This window comes from Anser anser (genome assembly GCF_964211835.1).
Source record: "Anser anser genome assembly, chromosome: 17".
Classification (NCBI taxonomy): Eukaryota; Metazoa; Chordata; class Aves; order Anseriformes; family Anatidae; genus Anser; species Anser anser.
Window position 1 is genome coordinate 3,620,887 of NC_139738.1, and position 18,466 is coordinate 3,639,352.

Below are 18,466 nucleotides of genomic sequence, written 5' to 3' on the forward strand. Positions count from 1 at the left end.
CAGCGTGAGCCCACCCACATCGGGTCTGGATTTGAGCCTTCTGCACCCTTGCCGCTCCAGCCCCTTTGCCAGGCGGGACGTGGGGCCCTGCACAAAAGGCTGAGCTGCCGAGCGTCTCGCCTCCTGCACCGCAAGGCCGCCTGCCTCCTTCTGCGTCCCGGGGGGGCTGCCTCTCACCAAAGGTGTTTTAATTTACGGGGAAAGTGTAAGGCTGGCAGCGGCGAGGGCCGAAATCAATGCAGCAGCCCGGTGCCCCCCGCTCGGAGACCAAGGGGGGGGGGGGACGCGTGCTTTGCCAGAGGTGTCGGCAAGGGCATGCAAACAGCTCCGCAGGGAGGTGACAAGGGATGTCTGCCAGCCCCACACGGCTGTGGATTCGGGAGCCTTTTCATGCTCCTGCAGCAATGTAAAAGGCGCAGGTTCCCCCAGGCTAAGCCAGCGCTCGGGGCACGAGCAGGGGGATGTCAGAGCAGGCCTGGTTTGTGCAGACGTTGGGCATGGGGTGCAACGCAGGGGCACCGAGAGCCCCCCCTCACATCACCCTCGGGGACCAGAAATGCAAGAGGGGGGGGCTTCAGGATTCATCCCCTTTGCTGCTCCTTCCCAGCTCCTGTCTGTCTTTGTCTCCTCAGCTGGCCAGCCGCCCATCCACCTGCATTTAGGTACTGTGTATGGATACAAATGCACATGGGTTTTCATAAAAACTCCCCCTATTCGCTCTTCCGTGGGGCTTGACTGCAGTCGTTGGAAAAACGAGCTTTTTCCTCCCTTCCACCTCGCTGGAAATCCACATATCCAAATTTGGGACCTTTGAAAAGGTAACAAAGGGCTTGCAAATGTTATTTGCAAGGGGAGTTCTGAAGCCAAGGCTGGATTTAATTCTGCTTTTGCTGCATTTAAACTCCTCCCGAGCCAGACGAAGGTGCCATGACGGAGCTACGAGTGCAAACCTCACTAATTACAGTCAAACCAACCTTTGGGTCAGGAAATCAAAGCATGGGGGTTGCGTGGGATGAAGGAAGCTGTTCCTGTGATTTGCTTTTAATCTCTCCTTGTTACAGCATTATAACACACGCTTGGCTTCCCAAGGTATCTCCGTGGCCCCATCCCATTCCCGGGTCACAAAGGAGTCCAGGTGTGTGCGTCGCTTCTCTGCAGGGGTGCAGACAGAGATACCTCCCAGGTACTGTGCAAGAGGCTGGGAAACCTTTGTCCAAACACTTCACTGGCGTTAGCAAGACTTGAAATAGGATAGGAAAGATTGCAGGGGGCCTGGGATCCAGCTCTTCCTCAGCCACACTGGGTCCAGGCCGTGAATGTGCGGTGGCTGTGCTTCCCTGGGGGATGCAGTGCGTATCCTGGGGGACGTGCAGCTCCTCTACCACACTTTAGGTGTAATTTTAATTCCAAATCTGAACAAGGCTGGACTTCCAAAGGGCCTTGGCAAGAAAAACTTGTGAAAAATATTGCTTTGGATACAATCTTTTTGTCTAAGATCTCTCATCGTGCTACCTCTCAGCATTAAAGCGTTCACATGGAGTATTACTTTTATTTTTTGCAAAGGAGGACTTGGGCTGGTTCTTGTGGAAAATAAGAAAGCAAGAAGCTAAAGGAGAAAGCTTTTTCCGAGCTCTCAGAGTCTGTAAAAATTGGCTAAATCACCATTTCTTGGGGCTTTCTGATGAAAAGCCTCCGGAGGTCTGCTTCCGTGCTGTGCTGTGCTCCCCATCCTCCGCTCCTTTTTGCTGCCTCAAATTCCTGGAGAAGAGCAGGGACCGAGCTGGATGGAGCCCGTGTTTATTTGCTGACCCTTCAGGATTCGCCCGGCCAAGGCCCACCGTTCTCCGCCCCCTTCCCCTGTCAAATCCTATATCTCAGGTTAGCGGGGACGCAGGAGAGTGCCTGCGCCTGCGACTGGCTGAAAAAATGATTTCCTCGAACCGCCTCATAATATATGGATGATGGAAGGCTCCCACTGATGACCTGTCAGGCAGCGCTCCGGCGCTGGGTGCCGGGTGGGATGACACATTCGCAGATAACAAACTTTGCTGTCAATCACCCGTGTTGTGAGACGTGGACTTGACGTGACAGCTGTGGCTAACAACACCTCTGATTGACGTGGCTACGAATTGCAGAATATGGAATGTGAAGGGAAGCAGGACTCGCCTCCAACTGGACAGGGCCCTTGTGCATTTTAAAACCCGGGGCAAAAAGCAAGCAGGTTTGAAAGCATCGCCTCGCCACGACGCTGGGCTGGCGTCCGCTTTGATTGCCTGCTGGGGAACGCTCAGCTCCTCGCTTTTTTAGGGCCGTTTCCTTGGCGTGGCTAACAGCACCCTGGCGGAGGGGATGCTGCGGGTGTGCAGCCGGGTCTGCAGGTGCCGATCCCCCGATACTGAGCCGCCTCCTGCTCCCGGTGCCGAGCTCCCAAGAAAACGGCAGCAGCCGGCTGTCTGCACGGCAGGGAGCCGGGCACCCCTCTGGGGTCTGCTGCCACGCTTCCTCCTGCACGTGGCCACGCGTTTCGCACGTGGATGCATTTAGGCAACGGGTCCGAGGTCACTGCACAGGGGTTCCCAAACTGGAGAGCACCTCAATCCCGAAGCGGACAGCGCTGCACGAGGGAGCAAAGCTCAGGATCTCCAGCCCAATTTTTGGGGAGCCTAAATCTGGAGGAAGGTGGAAGTGGTGTGCACGGGAAAGCAACACCTGCAAGTTTTGCTGGGGACCCCCAGCCGCTCGCTAGCCCCCCGGGGAGGCGTCCCTTGCAGCACGCAGGTGCCGCTTGGCAGGGCTTGCCCTCTGCTTTTCCCTGCCTGTCCTCCCCGCTCCCTTTTCCTCTCCTCCCTGAACCCTCTCAGCTATTTTAGGCGAGCGCAGGAATCCAGACAGGTCTGTCTCCCAGGGCGGCGGAGCAGGCAGAGGAGGGGAAGTCAGCTGGTGAATCAACGGCAGGCCAAGGCACGCTCTGGGACGTGGCTTCAGGGAAGTTATTCATCTCGCAATGCACCCTTGGGTTTTCTTGGCCTCATTTTCCCATCGCTGGGTCTATTATTGCAGTCATTGTGGAGGTATCCTGCCGGAGCTGTCAGGCTGGGAGTGGCCCACCTCCCCGCTGACAGAGGGCAGAAGGCATGGGAAAGTGTCAGCCTGCCAAGATTGCACGCTCGGAGCGGAGGCCGCGCGCCTCGCGCTGGAAACTTGCCGGTGGCGGGTTGTTAATGGCGTTACGACACTTCCAGCAGCAGGTTTCACCTATCAACCTGCTGCAGGAAAAGAGGAGCAGCGAGGGAAAGGCGGCGGCGAGACGCCGGGAGCTTGCAGAGCTCCCTGCCTCCTGCAGGCTGGGTGAGCAGGATCGGCCCCGACCCCACGGGGATGGCAGCAGGCGCTGCGTGCACCGAGCCCGGTCCTGTGCACGGCCCTTGCACATCCAGAGCTCAGCACGGGACAAAACCCTAGGCTGAGCCCCCCCCCCCCCGAAATGGCCATTTCTTGAGCTGTATGGCCGGGACCCACCTCTCCCCCCCCCAGCACCCTTTTGGTCATCATCCGGACCAGTTTGGGACTGGAGCTGCGGTGCGCTGCAGGAGGGAATTTGTCCCAAAATGCCTCAATAGCCTTTTTATCGGGGACAGACGCTGCTGCAGGAGGAGCAAGGTGGTGCATGGACGTGGTGCTGGCTCACGCTGCTTCGCCCCAGTGTCCCGGCTGGGCTCAGAGCCCTGCTGCAGCAGGCGAGGAGAGGCAGGGGACGGTCCCGGCCCCAACACGCCCCCCTTGGAAAAGGCAGAGACGGAGCAAGAGAGAGAAAGCAGAAGAGGAAATGGCTCCGTGCCACCCACGGAGGTGACAGGGGAGGCAGGAAGGGAGCCTCCCAGATTCCCCCTCTGGGGCACGAGGCTGCATCTCGTACGAAAAGAGGGCTCCGAGCCAGCCGTGCGCCCCTACCCGTGCCAGGACACAGGCGGCAGCGCTTCTCTCCCTGACCCGCTTTGCTTTCTGGCCACACTGGCCACAGTCTTCCAGGGAAATTGGGGCCGGGATGGGGGCAGACCCCATTTTCCCGTGCAGCTCCCCTCGAGCTTGCGAGGAGAAGCAGAGAGCGGCGGGTGCGTGGGCGCCCTGCCTCCATCCTGCACCCCAAGCACTGCGGTGCGCGTGGCTCCAGGGGGAGAGGCGCGCCTGCACCCTGCCCCAAAAACCCCGCCAGCCTTCGGGGCAGCACTCTGAACGCTCGAGCAGGTTCCTTCGCTTTTCCTTTGAACGCTTACCCCCCTAAATCAAACCTAACTCAGGTTCGGTGCAAACCGACGAGGGAAATCCGGAGCTGCTTGGGGCAAAAGCTAATGTGTTAAGCGCTGAGATATAGTCCAGATGTGGAGCTCTCCAGGGCCACAACTGGTCTTTGAGCTGCTTGTTTGACACCTCTGGTTTAGACATTAAAAGTCCCACCGGGGAGGAAATCCTCATGGCCTGAGTTATGTGCTATTTACGGATGGGGCTCTGGGCAGCCCTTGAAAGAGCCTGTAATAAAACCTGGAATAATAGTAAATTATTAGCATAGGCTCGGAAAGAGGTTTTATTTTTTAAGGCAGCTGGTTTTATGGATTTTTTTTAATGCTGGATGAAGATAAAAATCCTTATGCCTCTGAGGAATAACAGAATGCAGAAGAGGCAGAGAAGTGTGTGAAAGCTCCAGGTCCCGTTTGGAAAAGCACTCGGCAGGCAATAAAACCACGTTTCCCCAGCTAAATTGCTTGCATGTGATGGCCGAGGCTCTCCCCCAGGTCGGACCCCGGGCTCTCGCAGCAGTCCCTGGTGCTTCGGTGCCGCTCCTGCAGGGCCCCCCCTGCTCCAGCCCTGCCCCAGCCACGTCTCCTCCGGTCCCCGTCCCACCTCGGGGCCGGCGGGGGCACCTCGGCTCCCTGCTGCCTGTGGCACGGGACCAAGTCCTTGCTCGTGCCTCTCCCAGGAGTGACTCAGAAGGCGTTTTATTCTTTTTCTCTCCACTAAATAAATAAATAAAAATCAGGAACCAGCCCTTTGAAAAAAAAAAAAATGAATAAAAATCAGGAACCAGCCCTTCCAAATAAATAAATAAAAAAAAAATCAGGAACCAGCCCTTCAAAAATAAAATAAAACAAAAATCAGGAACCAGCCCTTAATTTGCAGGGAATAAGTGGTTTTCCCATTGCAACGCAGGGGTCTTCAGCCTCACATGGTGAAGGAGGGGACTTCGAGCCCTTGGCACAGGAGGCGTGCGCGCCGTGCCTGCCGTGCCAGGCCCTTCAGCTCCCTGCCCACGCTCCCACGATCGCAGCCCAGCTGTAATCCCTAACCTGAGCACTTTAAGGACGAGCAGCGCCCTGCCTGCACGGCTTTCCTCTGCCTCGACATGAGTGGAAGTGGCAGGAGCTCTCCTGCCCGTCGCCGGCTGCCCTTGCGCTGTCTCCTCGACACGCCGCCCCGTTCTCCTTCCAGGGCTTTCTTTTCCCCTTGTCGCTGGTTTGTTTTCCTCCCCGCTTGGTGTGAGCCATTGAGACAGAACGCCCAAAGCAGCTACGGGGCTTGTTTGAAGGGCAGCAGGAGGGAAAGGACGGTTTCAGCCTGTTGGGAAGAGATGCTGCTGTGCAGCAGCCGTCCTCCTGCAGAAAGGTTGCATCCCATTAACGATGCAGACCTCACGCCTGATCCCCAGCCCTTTTCCTCCCCGGGGCATCGCTGCATGGCCCCAGGGGTTTTTTGGGCTGTGCTCCTGCTGGAGCAGGCTCCGTGCTGACTTGTGAAACCACAGAAGCCTGCAGATGGACCCGAGGGCAGAAGTACGGGGCAGAATTGGGAACCGCGAGGTTCCCCTGGTGGGATTGGGTCCGTCGTGTTTCGGGGTCGCTCCCTGCAGCCCTGCTCCCACCGTGGAGGTGAGACGCCGGTGCCCAAACCCCGACCCCTCCGACCTGACTCACTCGTGCCCAGCCCTGTTCCTCTCGCCCATCCAGTCCCAGCTCAGGTGTGGCCGCATTTATTTGCTCAGGGAGCGCTGAAACAAAGCCGTCGTCGGGAGCACCGCGCGTGTGGCTCTGCGCTCCTGGCACGGCGTTTTCTGGTCAGGGACAGCCCCAAGGGGAGCTGCTTGCTGCTGCCCGAGGACGGAGCAAGCTGAGCTCCTGCTCGGAGCACAGCCCAGGTGCCTGCAGGCTCCGGGTTTGTGCCTTCTGCTTCCCTCTGTGGACGTGCAGCTGAGAGGTTGGAGTTGGGAAGGAGAAAACTGGGGAGGAAGGATGGGACTTGAACAACACCAGAGGTATTAACTCAAAACTGGCTCCGTCTCGTTGGAAATGGGGACAGGAGGGAGCACCGAGCTAAAAAAAAAATGGCTTTTCCAAACCTTATATTCCACATAAACACAGGCTAAGCCTCAAAACAAAACAGAGCCATCAGAGAACATCTGTGTTTTGCAGTCTGGGGCTCGTCCTGCGCTCATGCTTGATGCCGTTCATCCGATGGGGTGAGCCTCGAGCCGACCCCCAGCCAGCGGCAAGGACAGTGCCATCACTGCCCAGCGGCCACGTCCCTCAGTGCCACCTCCCCACCTCTCCGAGATGCCTCCAGGGCTGGGGGCTCCACCACTGCCCCGTCCCAGTGCCCTCTCCGGGAAGAAATCCTTCCTGATATCGAAGCTGAACCTCCCCTGGAGGAGTTTGCTCTGCCTCTCCAAGGCAAAGGCAACTCGAAGGCAGGACACCGTGGGGCCAGCCTGGGAAAGCCTCCTGGGGCACTCAAGCCCCCCGAAAAAGCAAGCTGGTATTTTCCTTGTGTTTAAAATATGTTAAGCTAACAAGGATTTTTCTAGGAACGAGAGTAAATTTGGGTCCCAACTACTGCGTGCTCAGAAGAGGCTAGGAAGCCAATCTGTTTACAAATGTGGATTTGCTTTTTCCTGTAGCAGACACACACACAGTGATCTCACGGCCGAATCCTGGAAATATTTTCGTTGGAGAGAGCGTCTCGCTATAGGAATTGTCCCACTGTATACATAAAAAATACTTGGGCTGTAAAGCTCCGACATGGGTGTGGAGATAGCAGCGTGTGTCCGAGAAAGAAAGCGCGAGGCAGAATCGTTTTCCATGCAGGCAGGGTGGAGATTCCTAAAAAAAAAAAATACAGCCCTGAGATTCAGAGGCAAAAGCCAATATTCTTAACAGCATCGAGCTGATTTTCACCGGGAAATAAATTATTTCTGCTTCTCTCAGAGCCCAAACCAGACACCCAAGCATTTTCCGTGGGATCCATAGGTTCGTAATCCCGCAAACCAGGGGTGTGGGTGAAGGCTACGGGAGCGTGTCCAGCAGCCGCTAGGGAGTTTTCCAGACAAATGAGTTTTCCAGACAAGGCCTTGCCTGGCCTCATCCCCAATTTCCTGTGCCCACCTTGGGGGCCGAATCCGACACGGTGGGAGCCTCTCTGTGAAGAGCAGGGACGGGTCCCTGAATGGGAGCAGCCATGCGGTGGGCGCTGGGAGGTGCCTGGGATGCCTGGCTCTGCTTTTCGTTCCCAGGGCAGCTCAGATCTTCCTAAAGGAAACATGCCAGGGCGCGGGGTGTGCTTTCTTCCCCGTTTTCCTGTTTCGTCTCCCCTTCTCGTGACAAACAAGAAGGGCTGGGACCTCCCCTACGCATGCCGCCGGGGAAAAAATAACCCCGCACCATGCCATCCTCTGGGGAAACAAAAGAGTGTTTGTGCCTTGCTGGTTACTTCAAACTTCACAAAAAACTCGCTCTGCGTTTTTGATTCCCCAGTGTTTTCAAACTAGAGGGGTGCACGAGCGATGGGGACGTGCCTAAAGTTTGCTGCAGATAGCCGACTTTTTGTGCTGAAGCTCCAAGGAGGAGGATGTTCCTCAGGATAAAACCCAGGATTTAGGCTCAGTGAAACAACATTTTCCTGCCGCTCATCCTTGGTGCACGAGCCAGCTCGCTGCGGCTCTCCAAGGGCGTTTAGGCAGGCAGCTGAGGGAAGAAATGGCTCGACGTGACACCGTGGTGGGGATCAGCAGCGCGACGGAGATCTGGAAAATAAAGTCTGCTGATCGCTCACGAACCAGCCGCAGGCTTCAGCACAGAGTGGCGAGCTGAGCCAGAGGAACCTCTTTTTTTTTTTTTTTTCCTGCATTTTATACCCCAAGCCCATCACCCAGCCCTGCAGGGAGCTGGGAGCAGGGCACGAACCCAGGGCCGTGGTGCCCCGACCCTCCTGCGCCTTCGCCCTCTCCCTGCAGAACCCGGCGGGACGCCCTCCTGCCTCCAGCCCAGCTGGTTTCTCACTTGCAAGACTTTCCACCAGAAGCACCAAGCCATAAAACGGGGCTGGCGAGGGGAGGTGCACGCTGTTTGCTTTAGAGGAATCCTGCTCTCTCTCTCAATAGCCCTTTCTTCTCCTCCTGCGTGTCCATCCTTCGGGGCTGAGGCCGCTTCCTGGCGTGCGTTTTAAGCTCTTTGCCAGCACAGTCACCATCGCTGCTGGCTGTAAAAGCTTGAATCCGACTTTTATTGGCCCGCTCCTTATAGCAATGAACCCCGTCACCCCAGCTGAGGTCTGGAAAGGCTCTCCACCATCTGACATGTGTCTGTGCATCTGCCTCCGCCTCGCATCCTCGCGGTGCGGCACAGGGCTCCGTGCCCAGAGCAGCATCCCGGGCACTACTTACAGCAAGCTGGCCCGATTCGTGCTCCACCAGGCTGTGGTGCATGGGGCTGTGGGTTGGGGAGAGGGGCTGCAATGCTCCCGGCCATGCAAACCCCTCCGAAGAAGCACCAGGAGCAGCCCGTCCTCCCCGTGGAGTCACTGCTGTGAGCAGCAATCCACAGCCACCAAGGTTTAACAACGAGTTCACTCGTGGCAAAAGCTTTTGACCCAATATTGTGGGAGGATTGGGGCTGCTCTGGCATTCAAGGGCACTTCAGGATCCCAGGATCCCCGAATCTCAGAACGGCTGGGGTTGGAGGCACCTCCGGGTCCACTCGGTGCAACCCCTGCCCCAGCAGAGCCGCGCAGAGCAGGGTGCCCAGTACCACATCCAGGCGGCTTTGGGAGATGCCCACGGAGGCACCCAAGCTTCATTTCTGCCCCAGGTAAGGGCTGCAATGTCAAAACAAAGGGAAAGCTGGCCAGGGCTGTGTTTAAAAGCCAGCAGCCCCGCATGGATTTCAGCTTTCAGCCGAGCCCGGCTGCACGCGGACCTCCCAGAGGGAACAGCATCTGTGTGGCCGCGTTGTCACCCCTGCGCAGGACGACTTTCCCCACCACGAGGGGAGATGTGTTCAGCAGCCTGCGGCCCCCCAGGGGCATGGTGCTGCCCACGGACTGTAAAATAAACACGTCCTGATCCCTGAGCCGTGAGCCTCGGCAGCATCAGTGTCAGGCTCTGTCTGCCCGGCCGTGGGGAGGACGTCCTGCAGCCCCTCTCCGTCCCCTTGGCAGCGTTTGAACGTTGCTGCCACTGCCGAGGCTCGGTGTCCGCAGGGCAGCAGCTCTGCTAAGAGGCTTCTGGAGGGGCCGCGACCCGGGGTGGGAGGCTGGGAGCAGCCATTTGGAGGGAGAACAAGAGCAGGAGAGGGAAAAATGCGGTTTACGACGGGCACAAATGTTAAAGCCGGCGAGAAACACAGGGAACATTAATCCATTAAGGGCCAAATGGATGCCGTAAAGCAGGATCATTTTTTTCTGTTTTATTCCTGTTCCTTTGATTATAACTCCAGGGTACTGAGCAGTAACCCAGCCTGCAAAGGAAGAACTGAGGCTTAGCGTTCTCCAGAGGCTTTGCAAATCAGGCTTCACAAGGAAGGAGTTTCTTATGACAGCGTCCTCACCGTGCAAATTTCCACCCCTTTTCCATCAGATCTCCTCTCATCCATCCCTTAAGAAGCGTGCCCAGCCGGCTGCTGTCGCCTCTGCACGTTCAGGCAGCAATCCCAGAGACCAAAGAAAGCCCAGACTATGCAATTCCCACACGTTGCATGAGAGCCGTTTCCTCCTTCTACATTTATAGCATGCACTATTCCTGATTAGCAAGAGGGGATGTTGGAAATAGCCTGGGTAATTAGCTAGCAAGAGGGAAGGATCCATTCCTGAACTTTGAAGCGGCGCGGCGTGCTAAAGGTCAGGATGTGATGTTGTATTGGCGTCACTTCCCCTCTTCCAGTCTCACCTTGCAACCTTCCTTTCCTCCTTAGCCCACAATTAAATCATTCTGCAGAGGGCTGGTGACATGGTGCATTACCCAGATCCAGTTTAAAAATGAAGCTCCTTGGACTGGCGGGCTGGGATGTGAAAATAAATCCATCACGCTGCGGTTTCATCTTACAGGTGAATGCCTCTTGCGAGATTTGAACCTTCCCTTTTGCTTAATGTTATTCTCCCGTGCGGACGCCACCAGCTAAATAACAGCAATTTTCTTTCAAATGCAAGGAATGGCAATAAACTTGGCAGGAAAATCACTCCTAGGCAAATGGTGAGCCCGGTACATGCAAAAGAGCAGGCGCCTGGCTGGCGTGGGCAGATGTATCTGGCAGCCTGACCTCCGTGGATCCAGGATTAAGAGCAGGATCTGAATCCTTTAAAAAGGGATTTAAAAAAAAAAATCAAGTCAAATCAAAATGGGCTAATAGATTTCATGAATAAAGACTTTTCAGGAAGGTCTTCTAAGGATAAGAACTGATTTCCCCAGGAGGAGCTGATAGCCTTCAAACTAAGGCATTAAATCTCACGCTAAGCTCAACTCTGGAACACGTTAATGAAAAGCGAGACCGAAGAATCCTTTTTATTATTACTTTATTTTTCAAACTAAAGGGATTGCAACGGCTCAATTTCCACCAGTTCTAAAACCATCTGGTTACACCGATGCAAAGCCACGTACCGGCATCTCAGACGTGCACGGCTGCAAGGAATAGGGCAGAGCAACTTACTGAGCTACCACTTTTGGGTGCTAAGCCCTGTGAATTAGCTGTATGCATGCTTATGAGGTGTCGGGATGGCTCGGTCCAGCTGTGATCAGCGGGTTTGTTGTCGGCCCATACTCTCAGTTTTCAGGCTGGGAGCATCCTACTGCGGCTGACCCTACGGTGCAGCAGCTGGAGTGAGAAAAAAAGAGCAGGTTGCAAGGGAAGTGTCCGGCGTGGATAACAGCCTGGTGCCACAGCCCCTTTATGGGGTCTTCCCCATCTCCTCCCCAAGTCCCAGGGGCTTTTAATCCTCACTGTTATTCCCCTGGGTATCGCACGCGCCTCTCCCACGCTCATTAAAGCTGAGTTCACCACGTCTTCCCCCGAACTGGGGATGTGTCTTCATCACAGCCGTTACCAGCACAAAAAATGAGCAATTTAGCTCAAAGCCTCGTCGCTGGTGGGGGCAATGATGGCTGCAAGAGGTGCAGGCTCGAGAGCAGCCGCGGGGACAGCGACCTGTCTAGCTGCCAGCGTTTGCTGTCAAAGCCTTTAAACATTTCATTTTGGCCTCCCGACACACGTTTTGCAGGTCAGTCGCAGCTGAAAATAGCAGCAAACCTGTAACTGCTCCGGGTGCTGCTTCCCCCTGATTCAAGTCCTATTTCTGGGGGCAGAGCGGTGACAATAGGTGATGCTATGTGCGGAGAGAGAAAACAAGTGTCAAATACCAGGACCCAGGAGGTGAAATACTGGCAACGAGAGCTGAGAGCCCTTTTCCTCCCAGCACCAAGGAGTTAAATCCCATGTCACATACAGCCGAACGCTGCCGCAGCCTGCGTGTGGCTCCTCTCACATACAGCACGTATTACATTTTAAAAGCATTCCTATTACAATTAAGAGCATTACGTGTTACAGAGGTTGAAAAACACACTGACAAAAGAAACTAGAAATGAGGAGCTATTGAACTCTAATAATCGATAGAAATAACTACATTTCCTTTCGCTACAACATTACCTCCTGCTAATAATTTATTAGGCTGACAGGCCCATCTGTGGGAGAGCATCTGGTATGGAAGACCAGCCACTTTCTCTCCTCCTTGATGGAGTAATACAGTACCTGTGATTTCAAGGAAAAAGCCCCCATTCTGTCCCCAGTGGGCAAACTGGGACAGGAGCATCCCCTCCCCGGCACGCTTTGTGCAGCACCTCGCGCAGGAGATGCTATGTCCTACAGTGATTATCAGGTGGCATTAAGGGTAGTGCCATGGGAATTTTCCTTATAGGATATTAATCTCTCTCCCCTACGGCACAGCTTGGAGCAGACCCTGAAAAAGCCCTGCTGTTCTGGGAGGGGGGATGCGTCCCACTGCCCCTTGGGCTGACATCTCGGGGCTGATGCTCAGGCTGCTGTAAGATTTCCCAGGCAAGAGGTACGGCGGGATTTTTGCTCTCTGATCGGATGGGCTTGGTGCATGCAGGCTGGAAATCACTTCCTCTCGCCGTGCAGCGGTAGACAGGCTCGCACCCGGCGATGAAAGGAGGAATGCAGCTCTTCCCTGCCCGCCTCCAGCACCAGCCTCACGGCCGCAGCAGAATGCTGGATGGCTATGAAAGCAGAAAAAGGCGAGGGGTGGAAAGCGGCGAAGAGCCGACTGATCTTTTAATATCACAGACAGCATCCTGTCTCGTCGTCACATTTGGAAAAAATTCTTTTCTCGAGAAACAAACAGTAACCACGTTATACTGCGAGCATTACGTCGGGTTTGGCAACCCCGTTGCCGTGAATGGCTGAACAGATTTTTTTTTTCCCTTTTCCCTGCTGGTGGAAGATTTTCTTCAGTAGATTCATTATTTTGCAAGTATTTCTCCCCCGTTTTGCCAGCTCCTGTTTGTTCCCATGTGTTTCTGCCGGAGCTGATGGGCGGGCTGCGCTTGGCACGGCCGCTCGCCTGGTCCCCGGCCAGCTCCCCGGCTGGCACACACACGACGGGGATGTGGCCGCCTGTCCCTGACGAGCTCTGTGCGCCTGGCTCAGGGAGACGTTTAGAAATTATCCCTGCCCGTGGACTTTGCCCGGCCCGATGCTCTGCTCCTGGGGGAGGATCGCACGGGGGAGCTGGGTTCGTGCCTGCCTGCGAGTGGTGCTTGCGTGGGGAGTCGCACAATGCTCGTGGGACCGGGAGCTGAGCAGTGCTCGCGGGGGATGCTTGGGGGGAAAACAGGCTCCAGAGGTACAGGGCTTGTGTTTGGAGCTAGGTGATCTCTGAGGTCCCTTCCAAGACAAGCCGTTCCCTGATTCTATTTATTTTTTTTTTCAAGGAAAAGCAAAACGTCCTGGTTAGACGCACAGGCCACCTGGAGATAATCAAATCTGGGTGTGCAGGGGAATATTCCTTAAGGTTCCTTGTCCTTGGTGGATGTTTTGGAACGTCCACAAGAGGAACAGTCCGGACAGGGTCCCGTTGGTCGCGCACAGCTCAGCTGCTCCAGCACAGGCGCTGCTCCTGCCCCGTGGCCGTGCCGCTCCGATATTCACCTCCATTCAATTCCCAATCAAGTGGAAAGCAAACATCTCTGGGACATGGAGAGCCTTTTCTTCCCTTCTTTAGTCCTTTTCTCCCTCTCCCTCTTTCTTTTGCCAGACTCTAGTGATCAACGGCCGAGATTTTTTTTTTTTTTTTCCCCCCAAAAAAAAGAGGAAAGCGAGAAAAAACAACAAACGGCGCAGAGGGACCGGCGAGTTGACTTGGCCGCGGGATGAATAGGCAGCAAGAAAGGGGGGACGGCGCGGCGTTGCGGGGCGGCGTGGTTGCCCATTGTGGGGCTGTCGGGGTCAGGAGGGACCATATGTCACCATTCCTGCGCGCGGGGCGCCGGGGTCTCCATGGAGCCCCATCGGCCGCCCCTTTTGTCCCCGCGTCCCCCCAGATATATTCATGGCCTCGCCAGTGCCATGCGGGGCCGACAGAAACAAATTGATACATACAAGCGCCCACCCCGTCGGGGCTCACATGACACATTTTAAGCAGACAATAAAAGGACATTTCAGACTGTTTAAAATCTTGAGAAAGGGCCGGTTTCCATGGCGATGGGAAGGGAGGCCTGTTGCGGCCCATTAAACTCCAATCAGATGTAAATTTCTCCCCAGGCCTTGCTCCGCATTCATCTCCGAGCGAGGGGGGGACCGCCGGAGCTGCAGAATAGCCCCCGACAATAACCAGTTTGTTTATCAATTCAGGTGCCGTTTAATTGGCTCCATTCAGCCCCCTCTTTGTTTAAAGTAATAACCCCGACAAAGCCCCGCTGATTTATAATTTCCAGCACTCCATTAGATGGGCTTCTCGAAACCCTTTGTGCCACCTCATCGCTGGGGAGGGATAAATCAGGGCCGGGTACTCGCGGCCGTGCCCGCACGGGGGAAAGGCCCTGGCAGGGCTCGGGGAGCTCCTGGCAGCTCTGCCCCGCTCCTGCACGTCCCAGGGGTGTTTGCAGAGGGTGCCACGGTGACCCTGACCTCCTCTCAGACTTCTGCTCCTCGGCTCCGCGGAGGAGCCCTGGGTTTGTTTGAGCACAGCTTGCAAAGGGCTAAGGGTCAGAGGAAGCAGCGTCTTGAGCCCAAGTGGGAGGAAAGTGGGGGAAAAAATGTATTTTAGTGAAACGATCCAAATAGAGGGAGCGGGGTTGTTGCCTCGGATAGCTTTTGTGGGGAATTTGGCCCTGAATCAAGTTGCCTACAGGCTCAGAGTCTGCTGGCGTGGCCGTGAACCTGCAGGCTCAGCATCCTTGGCACGCTGTGCCACGAGCAGGCGAGGGACACACCATCCACGGAGCCCCCCCAGGAATGCCCCCAGGTGAAGCTCCCGGCCAGAAGAAGCTCTGGGAAGAAGAAAAATGAGCAGGGCCCTGGCGACAGACAGTAGGAGACGCAGCTGAAGACAGGGTGACTCAGCTCAGCGGTACGAGCTTTCCTCCGTCGCCCTCCGCTAGGGAGGGGAACTCACATGGGAAGGAGCCCGGGGGCCAGGCAGTCACGAAAGCAAGCCACAAGTGTTGGCCACAGCTCCCAGCCCCGCGCTGTCTGCTGCACAGATGCACCGAGGAGGGGAAGAAGGGCCCTATCCCAGCCCCGGCTACCCTCACCGAGTTAAAGTTCCTGCTGGAGCAGGGACAGCCTGCACAAAGGTCTGCCTGGGGGCTGATTCCTGATGGCTGCTAATGAGGGAGAGGATGAGCCTTCGGTGAGCAGCAGCTCCTGCTGGACCGGCTCCCTCGAAGCAGGGGCTGACAGAGTCTCCCGAAGTCAGCCTGAGCCATCTTCTCTGAAAAATCAGTGCAAAGCATGCAGGGCATGCACAGCCTTCTAAAAACTCTCCACCCTTGCTGTGAATGCAGAAGCACGGAGCCACCCTGCTGGGCATGGGACCTGGTGTGCTGACAGGTGAAAAAGCAGGCAGGAGACAAAATAAAGGGAAAAATGAGCAAAGAGGCCACAGCTTTACCAACAGAGCGTGCGGTCAGACCCACCTGTCCCCTGCATCGACTCCTCCTTCCCCAGGGACTGGTGCGTGCTGTAAATGCCACGTTCTGCTGCCGCGCGGTGCGCCAGGGCAGGGGGATGCTAATGAAGCTGTCAAGCTGCTCCGCTCGCCCCAGCCCAGAGCACGAAGCTGCTGCCCTCCCTCACGTGCAGAGCGGGTCGTGGTTTGCAGCAGAACCATCGCACGGTGACGGGCATCCCTCCCACGTCCCGCCGCACGCACAGGGGATGCTTTCAGCAGGTAAATTGCTCAGTCAGCTGGCCGCAGCGACAAGCTGCAGGCTCCTCGTGGTTCTGGTTTGTTCTTTAACCCGTCGTCACTGCTCGGAGCTTGATTAAGGGGCAAGAACATCTGAGTAATTAAAAAGTTCCTAATTGCTTTTCACTTGCATGGTGGATAGCAAGACGAGTGTGCTGCTGGCTCGTACCCGGGGGCTCGAGAAGAGCCCTTGGCCAGGGGATCCGCTTTGGCAGGGGCCAGGAGGGAAAGGGAAGCAGAAGAGAAGGTCAGGGGTTAAATGGCAGGATGGGGAAGTTTTTTGCAAGTGAAAAGTGGGTTTTGCAAACCTGAGAGTAATCCCCAAGGTTTGCAGTGCTTTCAGGCTCGCCCTCCAGCCCAGGGAAAGCTGTCCCTCACTGTTGTTTAGTTGCAGGGCGAGCAGGAGCAAATCCATGAATACATTATCATCTAGACAATGAGCTCGCATCCCAATCTTTATTTTTCAAATGAGACTTAAAAAAAAAAAAGTGACACAAACATGAAAGCCCCCTGATTTTTTGCCCGCTATTTCCTAGGCTCTGTCATGCGGAGAGGCTGCTCCGAACATCCCGCTCTGCGCACACGCACGCATCCCCTCGCTGATAGCGAGACACGGCCTAATTAAGAAGAAATCTACACAAACCCCTCACAAAGTCTGAGTGGCAGGTTATTATTGTAGCAAAGTGCAACCTCTGCCATTTTGTCAAGAAAGCCCATCAAATTAGGGAGAAGTAAGATGTCCATCTGTTTCATGAATGGCAGCGCCGCGGAAAAATCAGATTCCCACAAGTTCCTTAAATCCCAATTATTCCCAGATTATCTTTTGAGATCCGGGGATCTCCGCTGAATAAACCTGCGGCCTCGTTACTGACAGCCTGGTGCATCTCTAAGGAGGGCAGGGGGGGGATCCAGGCCCCCGGGTGAAGGTGTCAATCCCTCGGGTGACCTCGGGGGCGAGGGATGCTGCGTGCCGGAGTGACAGCGGACAAACAGCCCCCGCGCACCCGCGCCTTCGGCAGGGCAGCCGGGCAAACAGAGAGGACAGTCGCCTTAGAAAGTTAAAGAATAACGAGGGAGGAGGAGGGGATGGGGGGGGACGCCCGGGGCTTCGTCCCGGCGCTGGGGGCTTCCAGCCAAGAGCGAGGTAAATAATATCAGAAGGGAGAAAAGGCAAAAGTCAGCGCGCTGCTGACAGAGGTGGCCGGTCGGCTGTGTCAGCAATCAGCGCTTCCTTTCACACCCGGAGGAAAACCTCGTAAAGGGATTTTAGCGATGCCAGGAGGGCTGTGCTTTTGTAAGACACCCCCACGAGCAGTTCTGTGAGGGCCCCGAGCTTCGTGGTCTTCCCCAGCAAGGTGATGGGGATGGACCCACCACCACAACGCTGCTCTGTTGGAATCAATTCTTGTCCTGCTCTCTCTACTCATCTCCAAATTGTTTTGCTCACATTACATCCTCTCTCCTCTTTCCCCTATAGCTATAGTTACCACCCCCCTCGCTTTTAGGACAATTTACTTTGGTGGCAGACTTTTGCCATTGAGCTTTTACTTCTCAGCACTCTCAAAAATCATTTTATTTAGGAAGGAGAATTAGATTGGGCATATAGGATATGATTCCCAAAGTGTATGTATGCTATTGGCACTTAATTCCAAGGAGCCTTTGGCATCTCAGTCACCCCAGGCCAGTTTTCCAAAGGGGCTAAGACCCTAAAATATTAGTTGGCTGTACGGGAGATGAAAGGAGGCTGAGCAGCACCCAGCTCCCGTAGCTCATTGAAGACCACTCTTTAATAGAAAAATTTCGTACAGAGATTACACAGGTATGTCCCAGAGGAGCAGCCCACCCCGTACCTACACCTTGTCCCCTCCTTTCCACTTCCATCCCAGAGCCTGACCCTTATTTCTTTTGCAGCACTGCGGAGAGCAAGTTCTCCTGGCAGTCAATCAGGCACAGCAGCGCATGGAAAGGCAAGTTCATGCCCCACAGGATGAAACCTTATCGTCCTCTTTCCATCACTGGGCCACAAAAAGAGATAAGAGACGTGGGCAGGCAGCACTCGTGTGCCTTAGTAGCTCTGTTGGTCACGGGAGACAGCGGTGCCCCGTGGCTGTGCCTGCAGATCCCCACTGCAACCAGGGAGAAGAACCCACAGATCTGCCCCACGATACCCAGAGAGCACGGTTGTACACGAAAAAAAAAAAAAAAAAAAAAACAACCTTTTTGCACCGTTTTCTTTGTTGCTGTTGTTGTTGGTTGTTTGTTTTTCTATTCCTAGGCTTTGATTGCAAACCCTTTTGTCTTTGGGCTCCAGGGAACTCCCCGACTTGAAGGTGGTGCTTGGCAGATGAGGGGGGAATTCACAGCAGAGATTGCAGGCTGACACAGGAGAGAGAACAGGCAAGTGGGGGCGTGGGGCGTGGGGGAGAGTCATGGCTTTCTTTTCGCTTTATTAAATTGTGTGAGCAGCCAAGGCTTTGCAGAACGTTGTTGGGAGCGTACACGCTTCAAATCTGCATGCATTTCCACTTCAAACGCGGCGCAGAATTATCCTTATTACTAAAATTGGTGTCCCAGCTCCCCAGCATAAAAGCTTCTCAAATCTCTCTCCAGAATCTCTGCTGAAGCTTGAGAGAGAGCAAAAAAGGAAGCCCCAAAGCTTAGTCATGGTGTTCCCTGCCTGGAAATGTTCCATCCCAGGTTAGTGTGATGTGTGAGCAAAGCACGGGAG